The sequence below is a fragment of the Pezoporus flaviventris genome, unplaced genomic scaffold (genome assembly GCF_033815535.1).
Source record: "Pezoporus flaviventris isolate CSIRO_AGI_PZ_B2104156 unplaced genomic scaffold, CSIRO_AGI_Pfla_v1 ptg000082l, whole genome shotgun sequence".
NCBI lineage: Eukaryota > Metazoa > Chordata > Aves > Psittaciformes > Psittacidae > Pezoporus > Pezoporus flaviventris.
The window spans coordinates 2551562-2574047 of NW_026892630.1; the positions used below are offsets into that span (position 1 = coordinate 2551562).

The 22486-nt window shown below is 41.5% G+C and overlaps 1 protein-coding gene and 1 long non-coding RNA gene across 3 annotated transcripts in view; one reads left to right on the plus strand and one right to left on the minus strand.

Annotated features, from left to right (window-relative positions):
• DYNLRB2 (dynein light chain roadblock-type 2) overlaps positions 1-22486 on the minus strand; it is a 199497-nt gene that overhangs the window by 125278 nt on the left and 51733 nt on the right. The window lies entirely within an intron of this gene.
• LOC133280377 (uncharacterized) lies at positions 5020-11953 on the plus strand. Of its 2 annotated transcripts, none has more exons than XR_009747144.1 (3): positions 5020-5962; positions 6270-6358; positions 11041-11953. It is a non-coding gene; the product is annotated as an uncharacterized LOC133280377 (long non-coding RNA). The 2 variants fall into 2 exon arrangements; XR_009747145.1 differs by lacking the exon at positions 11041-11953 and adding an exon at positions 8257-9993.

Genomic DNA, 22486 nt, shown 5'->3' on the forward strand with positions numbered 1-22486 from the left:
AGAAATATGAAGATCTTCTAACAATGGACTCTGTTAAGGATTATATAAACTCTGTATATAGTTAATTATTATAGCTATTTTATTATATTATAGTTATTTATTATATTATATAGTTAATGATAGTTAAATTGTGTAATTATTATACCTATGTAGCAATAGGGCATAAGGATAGAAGCTAAACTGCAGAATAGAGAAAAGAGTGGCTCTGAGTTTAATAGATCCTTTCTGGCAGACAGCAAGATGTTATTTGACTCAGCAGCAGGAAACAGAATTACTTAGAAAAGGTACTGGGTTTGTCCTTTATTCCAGCAAATGGGAGGACTGTGTACCATGTGTAGGACTCAGCTTAGCAATGAGATGCTGTTAGGAGAGTACAATCTTTTGGGTTCCTCATTCCTGCTTTAATCTATTGTTTCCCTGGAGGTCTGTCCCAAATTCCCATGTTCTTGGTCGCTCAAGTGATACAAAATGAAAGGTGAACCATTTATGTCTCATTTAATTGGGCATATTGCAATATGTGTACATTGTCCTGAAATTGGTGCTGGAGTGTAAAATAAAATATGTGTTTAAAATATGCTTTTTGCATGGTCGAAAAGAATATATGATTTTCCCCAAACGATTGTTACAGAGTTGCTGAGGACATCTAGATTTTTTAAATTAATGGTATTATTACTAGCAGAAGGAAATGTAGAACTTCTCATTCAATCAGTTATGAATTCTTTTACATGAATTTTGTTTAAACCTACTTCCGATAGTGGGGATTAATTATACAGATCCACTCTGTTTTGGTTAATGTCCTTTGACTTAACCTAATGGTCACGTATCAAATATGTCCTGTCTTTTGTATAATATCTGCTCTGCTTTCCAAATATGAAAATACCATTTAATCTCATAATGAATTCATAGAAATGTAGCCCTAATAGGCAAGAGAACAAATGAATGTTCCTATAATCTATATAAAGAGTTCAATCAGATGTCCTTGATCTTTTCATTCACTGCGAGACATTGGTGGCAAATGGGTTTAGTTTGAAATTGGATGTGCTAAAAAGCTTCTCAGAACTGATGAAGCTCTATCATTAGCATGTGCAATAACACCTTTACCACCCATTTAAACCTCAGGGAAGCAGACGGTTTTTCTGAAGTTAGGATAGCATCAGCTGCAAAAGCTAAACCAAAACTAATTCCTCTCAACAAAGTATGTAAGGAAGAAATGATGACTTGAGTTGCTAGGAATGTCAAATCAAAGGCAGATTAAAGAAGGCTAGACTAATGTTTGACCTGCTGATCCTGACCTCTTCATATTTTCACTGTTGGAGAAAGTGATACCAAATCACAAAAATAATCATAGATCTTAAGAGGGAACTTCACAGGCACCTCTTGAGTTCATCACTGTCAATCATGAACATCATGGACTGCCAGCATATTTCTCAGCCAGTAGGCACCTTGTTCAGTAAATCCTTTATAATCTTGTTCTGTACCAACCAGTAACCAGAAACAAAGAAACCTCCCCTTATCTAGTAGTTAATAATAATGTCTAGTAGTTGAGAAGCAGCTCGACTAACAACCAGGAGAACTGTGCAACACTGGCCATTGTTCCAGAAGTTGATATCAGTAAAAAAAAAAAGAAAGAATTAAAAATGATCGCAAAGCCAGCAAGAATCTCAGTGTCTCCCAGATCAGATGTGGTATTAGAAAGTAAAGAAACAGTAAGATGAATTGGTTTACAAATGTTGGAAAAACCCCAATCTGATGCAGGTTTGGTCAAGGGGCAAGGATACCCAGAAAAAAATCAAGTCACAAGTTGGCAGGCAAGTGATTGCATTCACCAGTTTAAATTAGATCTAGTAATAAAACATGTACATCTTAATATCTTAAAAAAATAACACCTCTTCAGCAGAAAGAAAATTCTATCTTTATGTGCGAGGTGAAATCAGGAGATCCAGCAGCAGAACAGCTAATTCCAGACATCTACAGCAGCAAGTGTCTCTGGAAACAGCTATATACTGAGTGAAGTGAAGTGAACAAATGCTGAGGGAGGTTTGCATGCCCAAACCAGCTCTTTAGGTAGCACTTCATTGCATTATATCTCCCCTGTGCCTCTCAGCGCAAAGAGGCTGTAGCTGGGTCATCTCTAGGCTCTAAGCAAGGAATCTCCTCATGTCAGGAAACATCCCTGTGTGTAAAATCCTGTTGGGAAACAGACAGCTGTGGGTCACAGCTCCAGTTGTTTCTGAGACTAAGGACTGTTAAGAATATTGAGTTTTAATGCAGCATACTGAGGCTAAATGCAATGTGTATCCATAAATTGCATCCCAAAAAGGATATAATGAACACATCTATCTCAGGCCATAATCAGTAAAGAATCCACATTTCTATCTTAGAGATACTACTGTACATCTGAGAAAAGTTACTGGAGCAAATGAAGTCTCTCTGTTTATACTGGCCCAGAAAACTTAATCCTTAATCTTTATTCTCTCAAACATTGCACATATATTTAAAGTATAATATATATTTTTAAACTATATACTATTTATCCCTTAGAATGTTTTAGGATAAATAAAAATTTGCATGAAAAAGCAGACAAGCAATTCAAAGATGTTCTGGTCTCCTGGGTAAATGTGAATTTAAGCAGGTATTGTTATGCATTTTGCAGAAATGTACACTGAAAGAAGAACTTTCTTGAAGTATTATACCAATACCCCAGAACAGTTATAAAAATTTAAGCTTCCTAAAGTGCTTAACTTGTGTTTTCTTAATACTCTTGTAGTTTAAAGAAGCTGAAATGTTTTATTATTATTATTCTTTAAAATCGTGTTCTCTTAAACTTCTCCACCAAACTTCAAGCAGATGCATAAGCAAGTTACAGAATAAACCCCAAAGGAAACATTTCTCAGTGGAAACATGGACACAGCATTTACCATGGCAATAAGGTATACTCAGCTCCAGTGCCATATTTGTGAACAGAATGGCAGCACCTCACCTACCTAGAAAGCAAGACAGGAGGACCCAGCTCAGTCAGTCTTTGGTTAGATTTCATCAGAACAATACTATTGTCTGTGCTTAAGACAGCCTAGGGAATGACAATAATTATTAAAACAAACCCTCATCTATTGCTTTTTGCTAAAAGAGTAGTGACAGGTTTTCATGTAAAATCAATCTCAAGATTAAACAAAAAATCATTGTAATAAAAGAAGAAAGATGATTTAAATAACTGTTTATGTGAAGGCAGTTCAGACAAATTATCCTTTCTATTCACATTCTGAAGTAGCTCTATAGGAAACATGTGCCGTGTGTGGTCAAATTGTTTAAAATGCAAGACTCTTTGTCTCCCTGAGGCAGGCTGGTTGTGTCTTTGTTTTTGTCACTGTGGCTATTATAAAACTTAGATAGCCTGCAGAGCTAATGAAGACGAGAGTACTGTGAAGTTCACTGTGGCAAAGACCCAGAATGGTAACGAACGGGGTGGAACTAGGGGTGGGGAGTAAATTCCAGATGCAGTTTGTTTATTTTCAAACTCACAAAACTGAAGTTGCCGAGTTCCTTTCGTCACATCCTGCTGACCAGTGAGTTCTGCAGCATGGAGTCAGGAATGTTATGGTTGCTGAGCACTTTGTGGCTGCCTTAAAGAGCAAGATCCCACTGGTCTGCGCATAGTGCAGCAAAGCATTGACCTGAAATGCTGGCACCTGTGTGTGCTGCTTGGGGCGGTAGGGGAGCTTGAAGCCCTTTTAGTTAGTTCACTATCATTTTCCTGGCAGGTAGAAATCAAAAATGACTGATTTCATCCATGTTCCAAGGAGAAATAGGAGGAACAGCAGTTCAGGCAATGGATATAGCAGTAGCAGTGCATGTAAGGGGGATTGTTTTAGTTTTTTTCCATCAGAGACATTATCCTCAGAGCTGCATTTCAGAAAGGTAACAGTGTGAAAAGCAGTTGCTGTTATCCCTCTGCATTCTCACAGAACAGAGAAACCCATGACCCTGGGCCAAATGCAAAGGTGACATCCATGGTATTGCAAATGGTAGGAGTGTCTGAGGGACTCTGAATTGATGGACGTTCAAGCAGCTCTAAACAGAGACCTATTTTGACATAAACTTCTACCCTCTTATTAGCTGCTTTTTTCACTTCCTCCCTTGTGCCATCCAGAGGGACCTTGACACGCTTGTGAGGTGGGCTGATGCCAGCCTCATGAAGTTTAACCATGAAAAGTGCAAGGTCCTACACCTGGGTCGGAGCAATCCCAGCACAGCTACAGGCTGGGCAGAGAAGAGATTCAGAGCAGCCCTGTGGAGAAGGACTTGGAGGTGTTGGTTGATGAGAAAATGAACATGAGCCGGCTTCAGTGTGCGCTCACAGCCCAGAAAGCAACCGTATCCTGGGCTGCATCAAAAGGAGCGTGACCAGCAGGCCGAAGGAGGTGATCCTGCCCCTCTACTCTGCTCTCGTGAGACCTCACTTGGAGCATTGTGTGCAGTTCTGGTGTCCTCAACATAAAAAGGACATGGAACTGTTGGAACAAGTCCAGAGGAGGCCACGAGGATGATCAGGGGACTGGAGCACCTCCTGTATGAAGACAGGCTGAGGAAGTTGGGGCTGTTCAGCCTGGAGAAGAGAAGGCTGCGTGGAGACCTCATAGCAGCCTTCCAGTATCTGAAAGGGGCCTATAGGGATGCTGGGGAGGGACTCTTCATTAGGGACTGTAGTGCCAGGAGAAGGGGTAATGGGTTAAAACTTAAACAGGGGAAGTTTAGATTAGATTGGATATAAGAAGGAAATTCTTTCCTGTTCAGGTGGTGAAGCACTGGAATGGGTTGTCCAGGGAGATTGTGAATGCTCCATCCCTGGCAGTGTTCAAGGCCAGGTTGGACGAGGACTTGGGTGATATGATTTAGTGTGAGGTGTCCCTGCCCACGGCCAGGGTTTGGAACTTGATGATATTAAGGTCCTTTCCAACCCTAACTATTCTGTGATTCTATGATTCTACCAGTTTTCCACTGCAGAACACAGTGATGAGAGCTTAGGCTGTCTCTGAAGCTAGTAATTTACTCAGCCATGCACCTTACCTGTGGTGGCGTCCCAAGGAACTGGTGTCAGTCCATGTTCTTCACCATTCCCAAAGGTCTCGAGCGGTGTTTGCTTTGGTAGGAAGCTCCCAGGGCAGGAGTACGCACTGTTAAGCTGCATTGCAGACTCTGCTGGTAATACAAAAGGTGGACACATCGTTGTAGGGTCCATCTGTAATAATTTGCTCTTGCTGGGGAGAAAAAATGTAACTGGAACCATTAAACAGTGTTGGAGACTAAGCATTTAGTTTCTGATGGATGACTCTGTGGATGTGATAAATGTTAGAATGATTGCAGCAATAATGATTCTGTGTTGTCCAGGAGTTGCATTAATTTAATTAGGTTTGTACTGGAGTCTGAGATGACCTGCCTCTAAACGATGTCTTAAGCAGCCAACATACACTGGGAGGTGTAAAAAAGATAGGAGGTGTGTGGCAGGGTCTGTCTTTTTTTACTTCATAGACAATAAATTCTAGATCAAAGCAAAAACAAGCAATGATATGTGTAATTTTTTAACAGAAACTCTATAAATATTCAGTGCTGCTGTTTGGCAACATTAAGAAATCACTGAAAAATGCAGTCATTGCTAAATGTGTTCATTTGAGTGGTTTGCTGTTACAAATGTGAATCTTCAAAGGCCGTGAAACTTAACAATAGCTTCCCAGTATTAGACAGAGAGTTAATTATAACATTTATCACAAAAGCAGGGTAAGTAAAACAAACCCGTATACCTCTTTAGTTTTCATCTTGTTGAGTGAATGCTGTCAGAAGGAATTTTCCTCAATGCATGTGCTTGGTGATGTTATCAAAGTGTCTGTCAGGAAAAGCACTTTAATACTCTTCAGAGGCCTGAGCGAGTGCACTGGGATTGGTAGAGACAGTGACAGAGGTGACTAGGGTAGGTCCTGACAGTTTGAATACAGAATTATATAGTGCAGTGACAAAGTGTTCTGTTTATTTAGACTGGGGAACACGATGTGTGGGAAACAAAGGAGAAGCAAAGAACAGGTTAAGTTACCAAAATTTTAATTGAGCTCTGAGTGACTGTTTTTGAATAATTGGTTGTGTCAAAACGTAATGATTACCGGCTTGGGAAGCTGCAGCCTTTCACCCTTAGGTCACTGGCTCAGATCTGGACTGTGCTGGTTGTAATGACTGATGTTCAATACCGGCTAATGGGAAATGAATTGCTGATCTCTGCCCAGCTTCTACTGGATAAGCATCTGCATCACCAACAGCGTGTGCTGGGAGTCTCAGCAAAGGCACCATCCAGAAGTAAACTCCTCCTTTTTATGTAAGTTCACTGCCGAGAATTGGTTCTGTGGTATGTGAGATCTTGCACTGTTGCTGCAGTGGCTTTATTAATACAGTGGAATGATGAGAACTTTGTTTTCCAGTTTTTCCTGTCTGGTGACTTGCATGTGCATTCGGTGAAATGTTAGCGATCTTTCACTAGCTATAAGGAGCCTTTCACAGCACTAACAGGGCTACTGCCACCAGGATATTAATCACTGAGGATTGTTCTCTAGGGTCTGAGCTCCGTCATTTTGCTCCGTATTTAAGAATATTTTTGAGCCTTCATCTTACAGAAACTGTGAAATAAAAATAATAGCCATTGTACAGACAACCTTAGCCCACACCATTACTCCCCTAGCTGTGTCATGAGCCATTTGTTCTGCTGCTGGAGCTAGTCTGAGATCTGTCCCTAGAAGTCTCCTGGAGCATACTGAATATGTCTGAATGCACCTATCTGTGTACAGGTCTGACCTGCAGCCACTCCTCCCAAGAAAAGTGGCCTTCTGCAGGCAGTGGGAGCTTGCAATATGGATTTGCTCTGAAGCCTCAGTAGATCAAAGTAGTCCAGCAGTCACTGGGTTTTACCATTTGAAGTGTATGCTGTTTGGGACAAGCATCAGAAGAAAGGTTTATTTGTGCGTCCCAGAATAAATTGTACACAGGAACCTCTAGGCTGCCAGAGTATTTTCTGTGAATACAAGTTGGCTATTCAGTGGTGCTAAAACTACTAGGTTTTCTGGTACCTTTGAAAAGTTCCAAAGCTTCTGGACAGAAAAGATGAGAAACCCAGGTGAGAAAGACTCATAAACCTTGAAGTTGATGTTGACAATTTGCAAAGAAACCAGCTCAGCTTTAACAGCTTAAAGCCATTCTTGGCTTGTATATCTGGGGAGAAATACCCAAATAGTTTTGTCATTGATTTCAAAAGTGGAAGAGGTTTCTCCACTGACTCAGCAGGCCTGGAAAGGACTTTGTATCGGTTTTGTGAGTTTGTGAAATCTTTTTTTCTTATGACCTGAGTTATTTGGTGAGTGACTTCATAATCTTCAGTGATAAAAGAGGAGTGTGTAGAATGCACATTCTCTGATTTCCTATTCCACTGTGTTTCCCAAACAGCTGGATCTTCACACAGACTCTCATGGGAATGGCAAAGGTGATAAGCCAAGCTGTTTGACAGGGTTGTGGGCCCTCTCCAGGCACATTCTGTCTGAGAGCACTGGCATTTGAATGAGAGAAGGTCTTGACATCTTAATTCTGGACAAGCAGGTATCACTCCCCATGCAAATATAATTTCTTAGAGCATGAGCAAGTAACATATGTCCAGCCCCCATGCTGCAGAAGCCCCAGGGAATGGACAACTGTAGTCCAAAAACCAAACATATTTCCTGTTTAATTGGGCCCTTGAGGCTTTTGGGTGACATTAAAGAATCTGCCAATCATTTTTTCCCCTCTCACGTCTTCTTTCAGATAGTAAGTAATAATATAACATATAATCTGCTTTCAAGACCTCATTACAATGAGACATTTCATTCCAGATGCTTTGTACCTTCTGTGAGACCCCATCTGGTAAGGGGTAGGGTGCTTATCTTGAATGTCTACTTCAACTACAGGAAGAATACAAGCTCAGTTGCTCTTCTTACAGACACGGGTATTGGCTAGCGCAGTGCCCGCCATCTTCTGAAACAAATGGAATGAGGAGATAGCTTTTGGGATAGAAGGCTGGAATTAGAAAAGAAGCCAATTTCTAAGGACAGAAGTTAATGGAGTGTTAAAAAATTGTGATTCTATCTCTCTGTGGCTCACTTCAAGGAGAACAACCTTGAGATAAAAGTGCCTAGACACCCAGAGGTAAGGGAGAGCACTGGAGCAGACATTTTATCTTCTCTGGATCTACAGAGTTCAGCATGAATGCAAGACAGAGCACTGAGTGTCTTCCACCACATGGTGTATTGGTGAGAAAAGAAATGGCCCTATCTTCAAGAAGGCAAATGACACCACGTTTTGTTTTTTCCTCACATAATAAATAATCTTCCCTGTGTGGTCTGGCCCAGGAGTGGTGACTGTATAAGCAACAATTCAATGTTTTTAGAGAGATCTATGGCTTTATTTATTTTTAACTAGTAATGGTGGCTTGATTGATTATGAACATCGTGTGTAATGAATCTTGCCACCACCAGCATAACTCCTCCAGAGAAAATGCCTGTGTGGGTTCAGCTGACCATTAGGCCCTGACTGCTTGGCCTCTCCAAACCCAGGATGAGAAGGAAAATCCTAGCAAGGTATCAGCAAGGACCATGATGTTTTCTGTTACCTTTGCCATGGGTTGCAGCACGTTTTTACACGATGCTCGTAAGGGGGAGTTCCCTGATGTGGGATAACAGCAGCATGCACTGATGAAGTGACAACCTCTTGGTATCCTTGTAAAATTCCACCCAGTTAAAGGGAACTGGAGAGGAGATATATGGCTATTAAAGTAAAACATAACTGCCTGTCAGGGAAAAGTAGTGACAACATGCACCAAAAGCTCTGCCATCTAATGCCTGTCAGCAAGAGCGGCTAGTCTTTAACATTGTTCATATTCCTCAACGAATGTGCTTGAATTGGCAGAGACAAGGATGGAGTTGACACGGGCAGGTTCTGTCAGCTCAAATCCAGAGGTGAACTGTGTGTATCTGAAACCCGGTCCTGACAGCTGCATCCAGGAGCAGGCATGTTTAGGAAGCGAGGAGCTGTGGGAGGGCAGGGGAGGGACCAGTCTGAGCTTCACCATCTCCCATAGAGGCAATGTCCGCTTTGAGCAGAAAAAGCAAGGGGGCAGGGAGAGAGAGGGAACAACAAAAACCAGTGCCTATTATGTTTCATGTCAATGTTGCTGTCATTAGGTAGTCGAGAAGATTTCAAACAGATAAACTCCCCTTTGGTATGGCAGACCGCCTTGGCAGCCAATTTTAGGCCTTGATTTGATTGATAAACTCTTTGTGACAAGGAAGGATAAAAGAGGCCCCTAGTTTGGTACATATAAATAGGAAATTAGCTGGCAAAGTTGTCAAAGATAATTAACTCTCTTATTCTGTGTGTCTATTCAGGTTGACATACTGAAATTATTTAGAAATGCACATGTCAACGCTCTGACAGAATTTGGTGCTGATCAGATAAACAGTTTTTGAGATGCCTGATTGTAAAATGATGTAAGAGCTTAGCTGGTGGTTTTATCATTATGCATTCTCTTAGCAGCAGCAGGTATCAAATGGCAACACCATCCTTTAATGTGCTAGATTCAGAGATCAGGAGACAAAGTTAAGCGCGCTACTTCACAGCACTCAGCTCTCCTGTTTTGTTCCTTGCCCCCTGGGTTAAAAAAATACTAATAATGTGCTAAATTTCTGGGTGTTTATGGGCTCCTCATCCTTTCCCCAGGTACAATTGGAAGTAAAAAGATAAGGGTCTATGAGATAAGAGGTCTGAAAGCCATGGCATTTTGTTACTTCTTCAGAAGAGATAAACTACTCACTGCTATAATCCCTGTCTCAAAGACTGGCAAGGTTAGGAAAATGCAAAAGGAAAAAAATCAGTGCCTCTGAACAACGTCTTTATAGTGGCTCCTATTAAAGCAATGACAGAGAACGACAAATATATTTAACACTGCAAACTCAGCGTCTTACCCACTGTCCCCTGTTTGCGTCTTGTCTGGAGTGGTCGGTGTAGCACTACAGTTGCAATACATGTCCGGAGTGTACCTTCTGAATGGGATTTGATTTCCAAGTCCCATCAATGTCCTTGGAAAAGTTAAACTTGATGTGTCTGTACGTGTTGTACAGAAGATGCAAAGGCACTGTAGTCTTTCAGAGTAACTTGACTTTGATTCCTTCTTGGAGATTTCCTCCATCTGAAAGTGCTTTTCAGCCTCCAAAGCAGGTCCCGGTTTGGCACTGTGAAAGGCATAGGCACTGTAACATTTGTCTTGAACATGGTATTGATGGAACAGAACTGGGTATAGCTTTTCTTATAGCACTAGGAGATTTGTGTAGTTGTAGGCTGTAATGACTAGTGACAGAAAACACCATTACCCCAATTTTGTGAGTGAATGCTGTGGCAGCATCTAGTCAACTCACCATGCTACTTTCAGCTGATGATGATTTTTAAGCCTCCAGAGTCTAAACTCAGCCTGGACACTGACTGTCAAGTCCTAAGCTTTCTGTTGCATCTTGAAAGCTGGCAGTCAGTCTGGGTTTTTACCCTGGGATCTAACTCTTAGATTATAGAGTTATAGAATGGCTTGGATTGGAAGATCATCTAGTTCCAATCCGTTGCCATGAGTGTAGACACCTTCCATTAGACTGGATTGCTCAAAGCCCTGTCCAACCTGGCCTAGACAGGCATCTTTGCTTGAATGCTTGTCCAGCTGTGACTGCTTGATCTGGAGGGAGGAAGGAGGAAGGAAGTGAAAAGAAATTGAATAAATGGCTGGTATGACACACTGCTGCATTTACCTAGGGGATAAAAAAGGCAGTGTTAGAAACCACTAGAAAAATAGCAGGCATCTTACAGGCAGGGTCCCTGCTTTGTTTTGTCTGTAGTGCAAATAGTTGCCCCTGTAACCTGCTGAGCTATTGTTGCTCTCTGAAATAGTGACCATTCTGTCTCCCCCCTTTTTGTACCTTTCCAACCATGGCTTTCAAGGCAATGTGGACATCTGAAACGTCTCATCCACGCAGAGAGAAAGAGCTAGCACATTCAAACCACGACACCTGTGCCTTTCTCCCAAACCTGCCTTACTGTACACAATCCCTGGCATTGATGAGGAACTCCAGGATCTTCCACAGACCTACCCCAAAAACATAACACGTACATAACCTCCCACAGGATTCACAAAGGATAGGCGCAGGTTCTCTGCAACTCAATACTGATGAATATGCTACTGTCCTTGGTGTCCAAATGATAATGGCACATGTATTATTCTTCCTGAGAGCCCTACAGTTCCTTTTTGTCATATTTTGCACTCATTTTTACAGTGAACAATGTCTTGCCTCCCATCACTTACACACCAAGAAGCTCTTTGTCTGTTTATAAATAGGGTCTCACTTGACATAACAGTTCATGATACTATTTCCTCATCCATAAGCATTTCTGTAGTGCTCATTTCTGCATTTTCATTCTGCAACTATCTTGTACAACCAGGCACCCCAGGGGCCAGGCATGGGGCTTTAGCAATAATATCTAATTTTTCCCTTTTTTGCTATTCACCTTAACAAGAGGGTTCAAGAATGATGAAGGTCTGTCTTGGGTAATAAGGGAATGGATGCAGGTTCCTATTTTAAGTGCAGAACCAGACAAGTGCTTTGTAAAAAGATAGCCTAAACACTGTGTTTTTGCTTTATTATCTTCATCATGTCTAATTCATACCTCCCAGCACATGGCAGTGGGGGTCTGTTCATAAAGCAGCTGATATTTTCATGTATAATGCAGCATTATCTAGCCTTCCATATAGATCACTGTTTTAGGATGAGTTATCTTAGAGCTGCATGCCCCTATGTTGTGTGGTATCTATTTTACAATAGGTTTGTAACTTACCACAGTTGGAAACAAAGGGATAAACTGGAATGAAATCCACTTTTCTCTTGAGTGATTCTTGTTAGAGCTTAGTTGAAATGTAGCATTGTACAGAGACTTCGTTTATACACAATTTGATGATGAAGGCTCTGCTGCAGGCAACCTGGAAACATGAAACAGGGCTTTAATCATAACACTTCACTCTTATCCATTGGGAGCTGTAGGTATGCAGTGCCTTGGAATAGCAACCTCCTTTTCTTTTCATGCCTGATATGGATTCATGTGCATGGGCTTAGATATGCAGATTTAAAAACAGTGTCCATGTGTACCAGAGCTACCAGAAGCCAGAGGTCTCACAGAAAGACCTGGGTAAGACTCCTGGTGAATGACAAGCTAAAAGCTGGGTCAGCTCCATGCATCTGCTGCAAAGGCAGCCAACAGCATCCTGGGCTGCATTAGAAGGAGCGTTGCCACCAGGTTAAGAGAAGTGATTCTTACCCTCTGTTCAGCACTGGTGAGACACATCTGGGGTCTGTGTCCAGACCTGAGCTCACAGTGCAGGAAAGGATCGGATGTACTGGAGTGTGTGCAGTGAAGGGCTACAGAGATGATTAAGGGACAGGTGGATCTGATATATGGGTAGAGGCAAAGCAAAGACAGCTGAGACAGACAGCCTGGAGACAAAGCCTGGAGAGGAGAAGGCTCAAGGGATATCTAGCCAGTTTGTATCAAGGTGTGGTGGTGGTTTGTATCAATTAGTGATAATAAATGGTATCACATCTCATTGGTGACTGGCCACTGGTGGTGTCCTTCAGGGCTCGGTGTCAGTGCCAGTGTTAACATCTTCGTTGATGATCTGGATGAGGGGATTGAGTGCACCCTCAGTAAATTTGCAGACAACACCAAGCTGGCTGGGAGGGTTGATCAGCTGAAGCATAGGGAGGCTCTGCAGAGGGATCTGGATAGGCTGGATCGATGGGCTATGGTCAATGTATGAGGCTCAACAAGGCAAAGTGAGGGTCCTTCATTTGGGTCACAACAACCCCATGCAATGCTCCAAGCTTGGTGAAGAGTGGCTGGAAAGCTGCTTGGTTGAAAAGGTCTGGGGTTGCTGACTGACGGAGCTGAACATGAGCAGCTTGTGCCCAGGCAGGCAAGAAGGCCAACGGCATCATGTCCTATATCAGTACCAGTGTGGCCCGCAGGGCCAGGGCAGTGATTGTCCCCCTGTACTGGGCACTGATGAATCCTGTATTCAGCTCTGGGCCCCTCACTATAAGGGAGACATTGAGGTGCTGGAGCAGGTCCAGAGAAGGGCAGTGAAGCTGGCAAAGGGTCTGGAGCACAAGTGTGATGGGGAATGGCTGAGGGACTGGGGGGGGGGGGTAGTCTGGAGAAAAGAAGGGTCAATGGGGACCTTATCGCTCTCTACAGATGCCTGACAGGATGATGGAGAGTGGTGGGTGTCCATTTCTTCTCCCAGTTTACAAGTGATAGGACAAGAGGTAATAGCCTCAAGCTGCGCCAGGGGAGGTTTAGTTTGGATATTAGGAACAATTTCTTCACAGAGAGTGTGGTCAGGCATTGAAACAGGCTGCCTAGGGAAATGATGGAGTCACCATCCCTTTAAGTGTTCAGAAACCATGTAGGTGAGGCCCTCAGTGACATGATTTAGTGATGGTCTTGTCAGGCCTGGGGTAATGGTTGGACTTGATGGTTTTAAGTATCTTTTCCAACCTGGTTGATTCTATGATTCTGTGATTCTAAGATCTGATGGTGTAGAGAAAAGGAGACAGAGCCTGACTCTTCTCAGAGCTGCACACGTTGAAATATAGGAAATTCTGCTTAAATATAAGTTTTGTTGTTTTTTTTTTTTCCCCAATGTGAAGGTGGTCAAACACCAGAGCACATTACACAGTGTGTGTGTGGGGTCTCCATCACTGGAAGTACTCAGAATGCCTCTGGACATGCTCCAGAGCAACCTGCTGTAACTGACCCTTCTTGAACAGATGGATCAGACTAGGCTGTCTCCAAAGGTCTCTTCCAACCCTATGATCCTCTTATCCAGTGGGTATTTTTCATACAGCTGGAAATACATCTCATAGTATGGTGTATCTTTTCCACAAAAGACAAGCATTCTTCTAAGGAGAAGTGCATAAGTTATTATGTCCTGGAGCAGAAGTAACTTCCTTGTAACTTGTTGGCAGATGCTTGACACGTCTGTTTGCTTTAGACTTCCACTGAAAAGACGTTTCTGTTCCTGCATCACATGTGTTGAATTCGGCTTCTGGGGAAATGTACAGATGTTCACACACAGAGAACAAAAAAAACCCTCATGCCACAGGAGTATGTCATGTTCCTTGGTACTCATACAATGCATTAATGAAGAAAATGTGTTTCCTTTAATTAAAACGTTTTGCCTAGGCTTATGATATGTTGTGATTTCAACAGGCTTTTATAAGTGTGTGGTTAACTAAACACACTGGATATGTGTGTGCACAGTGATGCTTACATGCTACTCTCTTCATCTGCCTGTAAGAATCAGCCCAGTACTGGTGGTGGGTTTTTTGCAGGTTTTTTTTTTCAGGAAACTGCATCCCAAGTCTTCTGTTGACTTTGATCTTCTGTTTCTTTGCGTGTTTTTGCTCAGGAAAGCAGTTAGAGTACTTATGGGACAGTCTGAGGCTTCTTAGGAATTAAAAGTGGTAAATGTCTGAAAAACAGTGCAAGTGCTACTTGTGCTGTGAGTGCTGGGAGGTGGTGGGGTATTTAGGGCTATCAGCAGGGAGGGAAAGAGGTCTCTTGCTCATCTTCAATTCGTCATTCTTGTGGAGCTTAAAAACCAGTAGCTCTTCCATTTGATTTCCATATGTTGGCCATATGATTGTGCTGTCTGTGCATATCCTTTTTCCATTTTGCTGTACTTGATTTCAATGGCAGAATTCTGTATATTTCAAAGGTGCAGTGAATTTTACTAGTGGGTTTGAAGGCTCGAATCTTCTCTAATAGTGTATGTAACCTCTTTTCTTTTACTCAGTTCCAGACTTATCATACTTTCTACCTGTTTTCCTCCTCTCCTGTAATGACAAGGTTTCTTTTTCAATCAAATAGAACAAAATGTTTGGTCTTGAGTGATGTCTCTTCTGCCACCACATTGGTATTTGGTGGTTTTGTAGCCTCTTGCTCTGCATCTGGGGCCAAAAGAGTTCAAGCAGTGAATAATTCAGTCTTCTTTCAGTACAACTGAGATGCCAACTACCTGGACAACTCAGGGTACCCTTGTGGTGTTTGACTTTAATCTCATCTGTGCCAGAAGTCTTACATAGTTCTAGGGAAGCTGAGGCTCCAGGTTCCAAGGTCAGGTTCCAAGCCCGAAACAGCTCTTTGGCATGACTTGCATCAGCAAGAGCAAATGTCACTATCTGAGATATTACAGCTAAATCCTGCTCCCTCAAAAGACAAACATTGAGGCATTCCAGGTATCACACTCTGGTAACTGTTGGCATATGCATTTCCCTAAAAATTCTGACTCATGTTACACAGAGGGAACAAAAAAATCTCAGAGTTCAGGGCCCACATCTGCTTCACAGATGCAACAAACATTGAATTTATCATGGGCTTTTGCAATGCAGGGTAAACCAAGACAAATCCTGTCTTCCTAGCTAATTAAATAAAGGTGTTGGGAATATCTCAGCTTGAGAACAGGAATGCAGGAATGGAAAAAGAGGACCACTGTGGAAATTTTTTTACAGGAGGAGGAAAAAATGAGCCTTAGTAGCAAAAAATTGAAAATAGATTTTTCAAACTTCTTTTAGAAAACAGAATTACAAAATTAGTGGTTAAAAGGCAATTTGCTGGATCTACTGTTGATTTTAGTAATGCATTTGATGTGGTTTCTCATAACAGTCTTGCTTGCAAAACGAGTTTGCACATTGATTTGAGTATGAACATTGTGTCATAAGGACTGAGAACTGGCTGAAGGATAATTATTAATAGCAATGTATTGTGTTTTGGGAAGGTGTTTAGCAGAGGTTGGCACCAAGATGGGATTTATGTTGATTTTTAGCTCCTGGTAATAATCTGCAGGAAGGCTGTGCTAATAAAAGCTTTAGATGACAGTCACTTGGGAGATTGTGTGGACAGTAAAGCTCCCCAGATATGTCCAAATAGACCTACAGAGGGTGGGCATATGAACAAAAAACAACACAATGCCATGCAGTATGGAAAACGAGAAGCTAATACATAAGGAAACCTCATTCTGTGGGAGACACCTAGAACATTTTGCTGATAGGGATCCAAGTTTATAGATAAAAGAAAATGAAATACAAAGTTTTGGTGTGATGGTGTGGCAACAATAAAGTCCCAGACGGAATGAGGAATAGAGGCAGGAATTTTTGACCAGAAAAATAACCTCTCTCAGGACAGCCTGCTCCATTTTGTGCACCTCGAGAGCAGACTGGGTGGAAATTCAAAGAAAATCAGCAAGTTTACCTGTACATATGTGGATGTGTTTATGTGCACCCAAGTGACAGTGGCTCAGTCTCTCTGAGAGCTCCTGATACTGAGAGCAAGGATAGGAGTGGGCAGTGACTGTGCATAGGAGTGTGAAGGGCATTAACACCATGGTGTTAGAAAAAGACAATAGGGCAGTTTATTACGGGATTGCAAAGAATAATAGGACTAAAACTATCAACTGGAAAATTGAAGCAGGATTTTAATGAAAGCATCCTGAATGAATTAGATAATTTAGGGTGGAACATTCTTCTTGGAGTCTTTTAAATTCAGTTTGGGGAGCATACTCTGCTCAGCGCTGTGGGGATGCAGTTTTGCCTTTGTACTGAAGGGTGGCTGAGTTGAACTGTTTATTAGATTGTATGAGCTTCTCAAGTCTGCAAGATGCTGTGCTTCCTGGGATTTCACTTTAAAGTTTTCCACAGAACAAACCCCATGTCAACCACAAGTGAAAAGTCAAAATCACCTTTGCCATTTGCCTGAACAGGCCATTCGAGACTTCATGGAGTTACAAGCTTATCAGCATTTCAGCATTTACACTTCCAAAGGTCCGCGCAAAGATGAATGGTGCAAAACATGCAGGATGGTATGACCCTTCTTCACAGGGGTGTGCACACTCAGAGGCTTACACGATTCCTGTATACAGGAACACAGGTCTATGCAGACAAGGCCAAAGGGGTGTGGACAGACAGATTAATGTGAATTTCTGCGGTTCGTTGGTTGTGCACGGCTTGAACAATCAAATCCCTTCAGTTTACTCTGCTAACTGGATTGCTTATGACAAAATCATAGCTTTTTCTCCCACCCTCTTTAATCTCCATCTTGAAAAAAATTGGAAATGACATGGTAAAGTAAGACCAATTAACATTAACAATTGCAGTTTATTTGTTTCCACTGTTTTACAGCATGCAGCCTGGTAGAGCAACATGCATTGCTATTTTGGAGACATCAAAATAAATAAGTAAATAAATACATAACCCTGTGGGCTTAGAGATTGAGTCTAAGAGCAGGAGATTATTCCTGGCATTGCACTCAGAAAAAATTGTTGCCTTTGAAAACACCAGACATTGACAGTTTTGCATCAGGACAAAATTAGGATGAGGTGCAATCTCTCTGTTCACATTGTGCCAATTCAGCAGATGTTTCAGACAATTCTGGAAGGTAAAAAGAAATTAATAGAGACTAGAAACCAAAACCAACCCCAGATCCCTTGAGAGAAAGGTTGCTGTTTCTTGCCCTGTCAACTCTCCTTTTTATGTAGTGAGATAGGGTTATCTAAGCATTTACATTTGTATTTTAGTGCTGTATAGCACTTTTTATAAAGAAAGGATGCCAAAGCTTTTAACAAAGTGTGTTTGTGTCATTATCTCAATTTTACAGGTAAGGAAGCAGAAGCACACAAAGGTGCTAAGACTTGCTGGCAAAGCACACAGTAAACCACAGCAGGGCCAAGCTCCTGACAGATGATCCTATGTGTTTGCCTTTGGGCCGTGTCATCTGTCATCTTAATGGTACAAACATTTTGGATTTAGTCACACTAGAAAAGCAGAGGACTTTAAAAAAAAAAAAAAGAAAAAAAACAAAAAAAAAAACCTGCTCCAGAAATTTGCCAACTGAAATCAAAACATCCAATTTAAAAACTTCTAAGAAATAAATGTCGTGTTATTGTTCTCTGTGAGGGAAATGCTCTCAAGTAGAGCTTTATAAATGTTAAGCTCTGCCCACCCTCATTCCACAAATTAAAACCAGCTACACTTGAGAGAAGCTGCTAAGAAGAGTTAGTCAGTAAAAATACCAGTAATTATTCTAACATCTCATATTCTTTTACCAAAACAAAATAACAGAAGCTTGGAGACTGACTGACTTCTATCATAAACATTAGCATGCTCTTCTTGGACCTCTTGAGATCTGTCAAAAACCAAAATGTTTTGTTTCCATGTAGGTTTCTGCTAATGGATTTTCCATGCATCCCTTGTTTCAGTTTCTCTTACCACTTGTGGAACTCATTGCTGCTCTGGGCAGTATCAGTTCCTGCTACTACCTTAAAAACATGAAGGGCCTGATTGCACATTACTTTTTTATGACTTGCTGTGTATTTGAAGAGGAAAAAGGAGCCTTGTTTTCTACCATTTTAGCTTAGTGTTTTGAGTGAAAAAAATACAGGAAGGGGAAGGGGCAAGTTTATCTTTCAAGCTGTTATGTGCTATGCTGATGTGTTTTGAGTGTGCTCCTAATAGTGAATTTTATCTTTATTAACATATTCTATTTGAATTGTATTTAACACTTTGATCCCTGGTCCTTGAAGAGAACTCCACAGGTTTCTGCAGAATCAGTGAGGGGGTAAATACAAAGAAAAAGGATAAAAAGGTGATCACTGCCAAGGGAACTCCTACTCTTACTATAAGCACTGTCCTTGCAGGACAGAGCAATCCCAACAGGGTAGAGCAATCCCAACAGGGTAGAGCAATCCCTACACGTATTCATGCTAGTCCTATGCATTTCAGCTGATCAGTTTTCAAATGCTGCCCTTCTTGTTCTTACTTTGTTTGTATTTTAGTATTGCTTGTATTTAAGAAGCTGCAGAGACTAAGCAAAACACCTGCTTACCCATATCCCATCTGTATAGCACAAGTAACTGGACAAGAAGGTAACACAGTGTTTGTGAAGCATGGAATGAAAAAGTCTTTTCTGTTCTTAAAAGAAGGACAGGTCTTACTGCTACATCCTTCCTTCCTTTCCAGCTCTGCTGACTAGTGAAATCGACCCAGATTTTCACCTTTGCCGTCTTCAGAAGTCTTCATTTGTGTTTTGTAAATGTTTCAGAGAGAGTTAGGAACATGTTTTGAAGATTCCTATTTGATTTTACTATTTGTTTACCACTCACAAATAAAAAACATGCACTGGAATGCAAAAGAATAATGATTATGGAGTTTGTTTAATTACAAAAGAGCATTCATCTAATGTTTTTTTTTTGTAACAGCCATACAGACTAGAAACTTGAACCTAAGCAAAAACCAACACAAAAATCACACAAGCTTATGTTCTTGTGCAGTCTCTTGATTGAAGCTAAACTGAAAAACATTAGCTGTTGCAAGACTCAATGAAATGACTAGAGGTTGCGACATAGAGTGGGGCGAGCAGCTCCCCTGCTATGAATTTTCCTTCCTCCCTAAAGTCGGTAGAGTTAGGGCTCTTTGCACCAGCTGACACGTCTATCCCAATATATTTTTACTTGCAGTTGCTCTTTTTAAGTGATTAAAGGGAAATGGTTAAAGTGTGGCCGCCTGGCTCACACTGATACTGGAGAAGGAGAGACTCTCTGTTGACTGTTCCCCTTATAAATAAGTTGGCCTTTGAAGTTAATTTAAAATATTTAAAAAACAACGCACAAATGAATAGAATGACAAAAAAGCAAGTGAGACCCTATAAATGCTGCACGAGGAAGTGCTTGTACCTAAGGTACAGTTATAATTACGTGCATTAGAGCAACATGGATTTTCTTTCTGGGAAGATGAGGGCTCAGCCTAGCTGAGAGTCGTTCTTGACTGCAGCAGTGACTTGAGGGCTATCCAGAACCTGGGAGAACTGAGCTGATGGTCTGGGAGCCCTGGTGCAGATACGAATGCAGCTCATCTGCTGCATTGTTCCACTTTGCGGAACATAGACTTCCCCATAAAGGAGTGCTTTCTTGCTGGGTTGAAGCACCATCACCACAGTTAGTGCTTCACAGACCACTTCTTATGATTAGATCAACCTCTCACTGCCTATAGCTGCTTTTAAATATGCACAAAAAGCCCCAGACTTCACCTAAGCACTGAAATGCACTGACACAGGAAGCTTTTTTGGTACAAGATTCAGGTGGAAGTGGCATGAGTTGCCATAGCTACTATGTTTGGTAAAGGCATAAACCTTACTTCATCTTACTCTCAATCTTTCTTTCATTTTGGTTTTGACTGTTTCATATAGTTTTATTACTTGCTATACTTTCATAATTACTGTTGCTTCCTCTTTAGAAAAAATATTTCTATGTTTATGAGCCTGCACTATACTCTGCTTTAGAATATACAGAATATTTGCAGCTTGCAGAATGCTGCACACTAGAAAAGTTATACAGCCTTTGTCTTAGTGTGAAGCCTTTAGTCTGAGACTCTCACCTACCAAAACTGGGGAGTACAACCAAGATAATCCATAGTTAGTTGATGTCACACAGTCAAATATCACATATATGTTTGTACTATATTAAGGGTAGATTTTGTTGATCCCATTTTTGCCTGGATTTTCCTTGATCTCTGAGGAACCTCATTACAAGAATTAAAGCTTCTACTGGCACGTGCTACTCTGTAAACAGGAATGCAATATTCTGAACCTTTAATGCTACTGATACTTTTTTATACTTTTACTAGTGTAGAAATGTGTCTTACTCCATGAACACAGCACCAGCTCCAAGAGAACTGCAGGCAGTACAGTTAAGGTCATTTGAATCTATTCCTAAATATTATTACTTTGATAAAGTGCAGAATATTTGTTTGCCATGGTCAGCAGCAATGCACCTGCCTCCTGGAGCTCCAAGAGGAAAGCGGCTCTACTTCCCCCCCCCCCCCCCCCCCCCTCATTTTTAGTGCCTTTTTGCAGTACATGAACAATGAGCTTCTCCTCAGAATATCCCGGCACAGCACCGTGGCACCCCACTCACTGCTGCCTTGCGATGTGAAAAGAACAAAAGCCACTAAGCAGTGATGACAGCCATGTAATCCAGCGCTTCGCTGCCCTCTATCTCCTGGAAAAAGCTGCATTCCAGTGCCACTCCAACACAGGTGAATATCTACTCCTGTCTGAGACTCAGCAGGAGGCAGAGATACTTCCAGGATGACTCTTTTACTCTGTTTTTTACCTGCAGTTCTGGTCAGGCCCTGCAGTACGCTTTGATGCTGAAAACTCTTAGTATCCAAGTCAGAATAATGGTCCTTTTCCTGATGTTCCTCAGTGAAAGTCAGAAGAGAAGCATCAACATTGCTTGTTGGAGAGCACGTGGAAGGCTGATGTGACACACTGCTACTTAGATTAGAGAAACCTGGCTCTTCCTAGTTGTCATGCAGTCATTTACTCTCAGGGCAGAGCAAAAGCCTCCCTAATACTCACTGTCAGTCATGAAAAGCTCAGATGTAGGAAGAAATTTGTAAAAAGGAATCAAGAGAATGGTTCAGCATTTAATGCAGGAACTTAATTGTTTGTTTGAGATGCATGAATTACTTCTTCATATATAACATCCTAAAAAACTCTAGCCTCACAGGACAATTGACAGTTAAAGTGTTGAATTTATTGAGGGATGCTGTGGGGAGATGAAGCAGAGATCAGGGATCTCAGAGTGCTCCAGTGCACTATCCTTTCTGGCCAATCAAAAACCCCTTTTCCTCATTCAGGTGAGAAGCCACATGGTCCCTGAAAACAGCTTAGCTCTACACTACTATAGCAGCAAGGTGATGTACAACTGTAGCTGAAGGGTGAAAGTAAGAGATCTTTGCTTCTTTGTACAAGCAGCACTGAGGTTGCTGTTCCCATCATTGATTCAGAATCAGGTGGCTGTCCTACAGGTGGTTTTCTTTAGGGCAGAGGTAGCTCATAATCTGCTGTCATAAAGGTACAATCCATGATTATTCCCATGTGTGTTTCTTGCCTTTCCCTCTAGCAATAAAGTTGATTCACTTGGAGAAGGTAAGGGGGAGGTTTCATAACCAGTTACTGGTCCCTGCCACCCTGAGAATGAAGTTACAGATTTCTTCTTGCTGCAGAAAACTGGCAGCAGAAGTTCTGATTTTCCTGAGTGATACTAACACCTCATTTCCACTTCTTTCTCTTCTACTGGTGAAGTGTTTCATTGTATGCGATACCCTACAGCCATTCTAGAAAGTACTGCCTTCCTCTCCATTAATCTTTCTTATTGTTTCCAAATTTCTTTTGTTCTCACTATCAGCACAGACCATTTAAGTGCAGCCCTCAGCCAACATCTAAAAATGTCCTAACTAGCAGTGTAGACACCTGTTTTTTGAAAGAACAATGCTGTTTT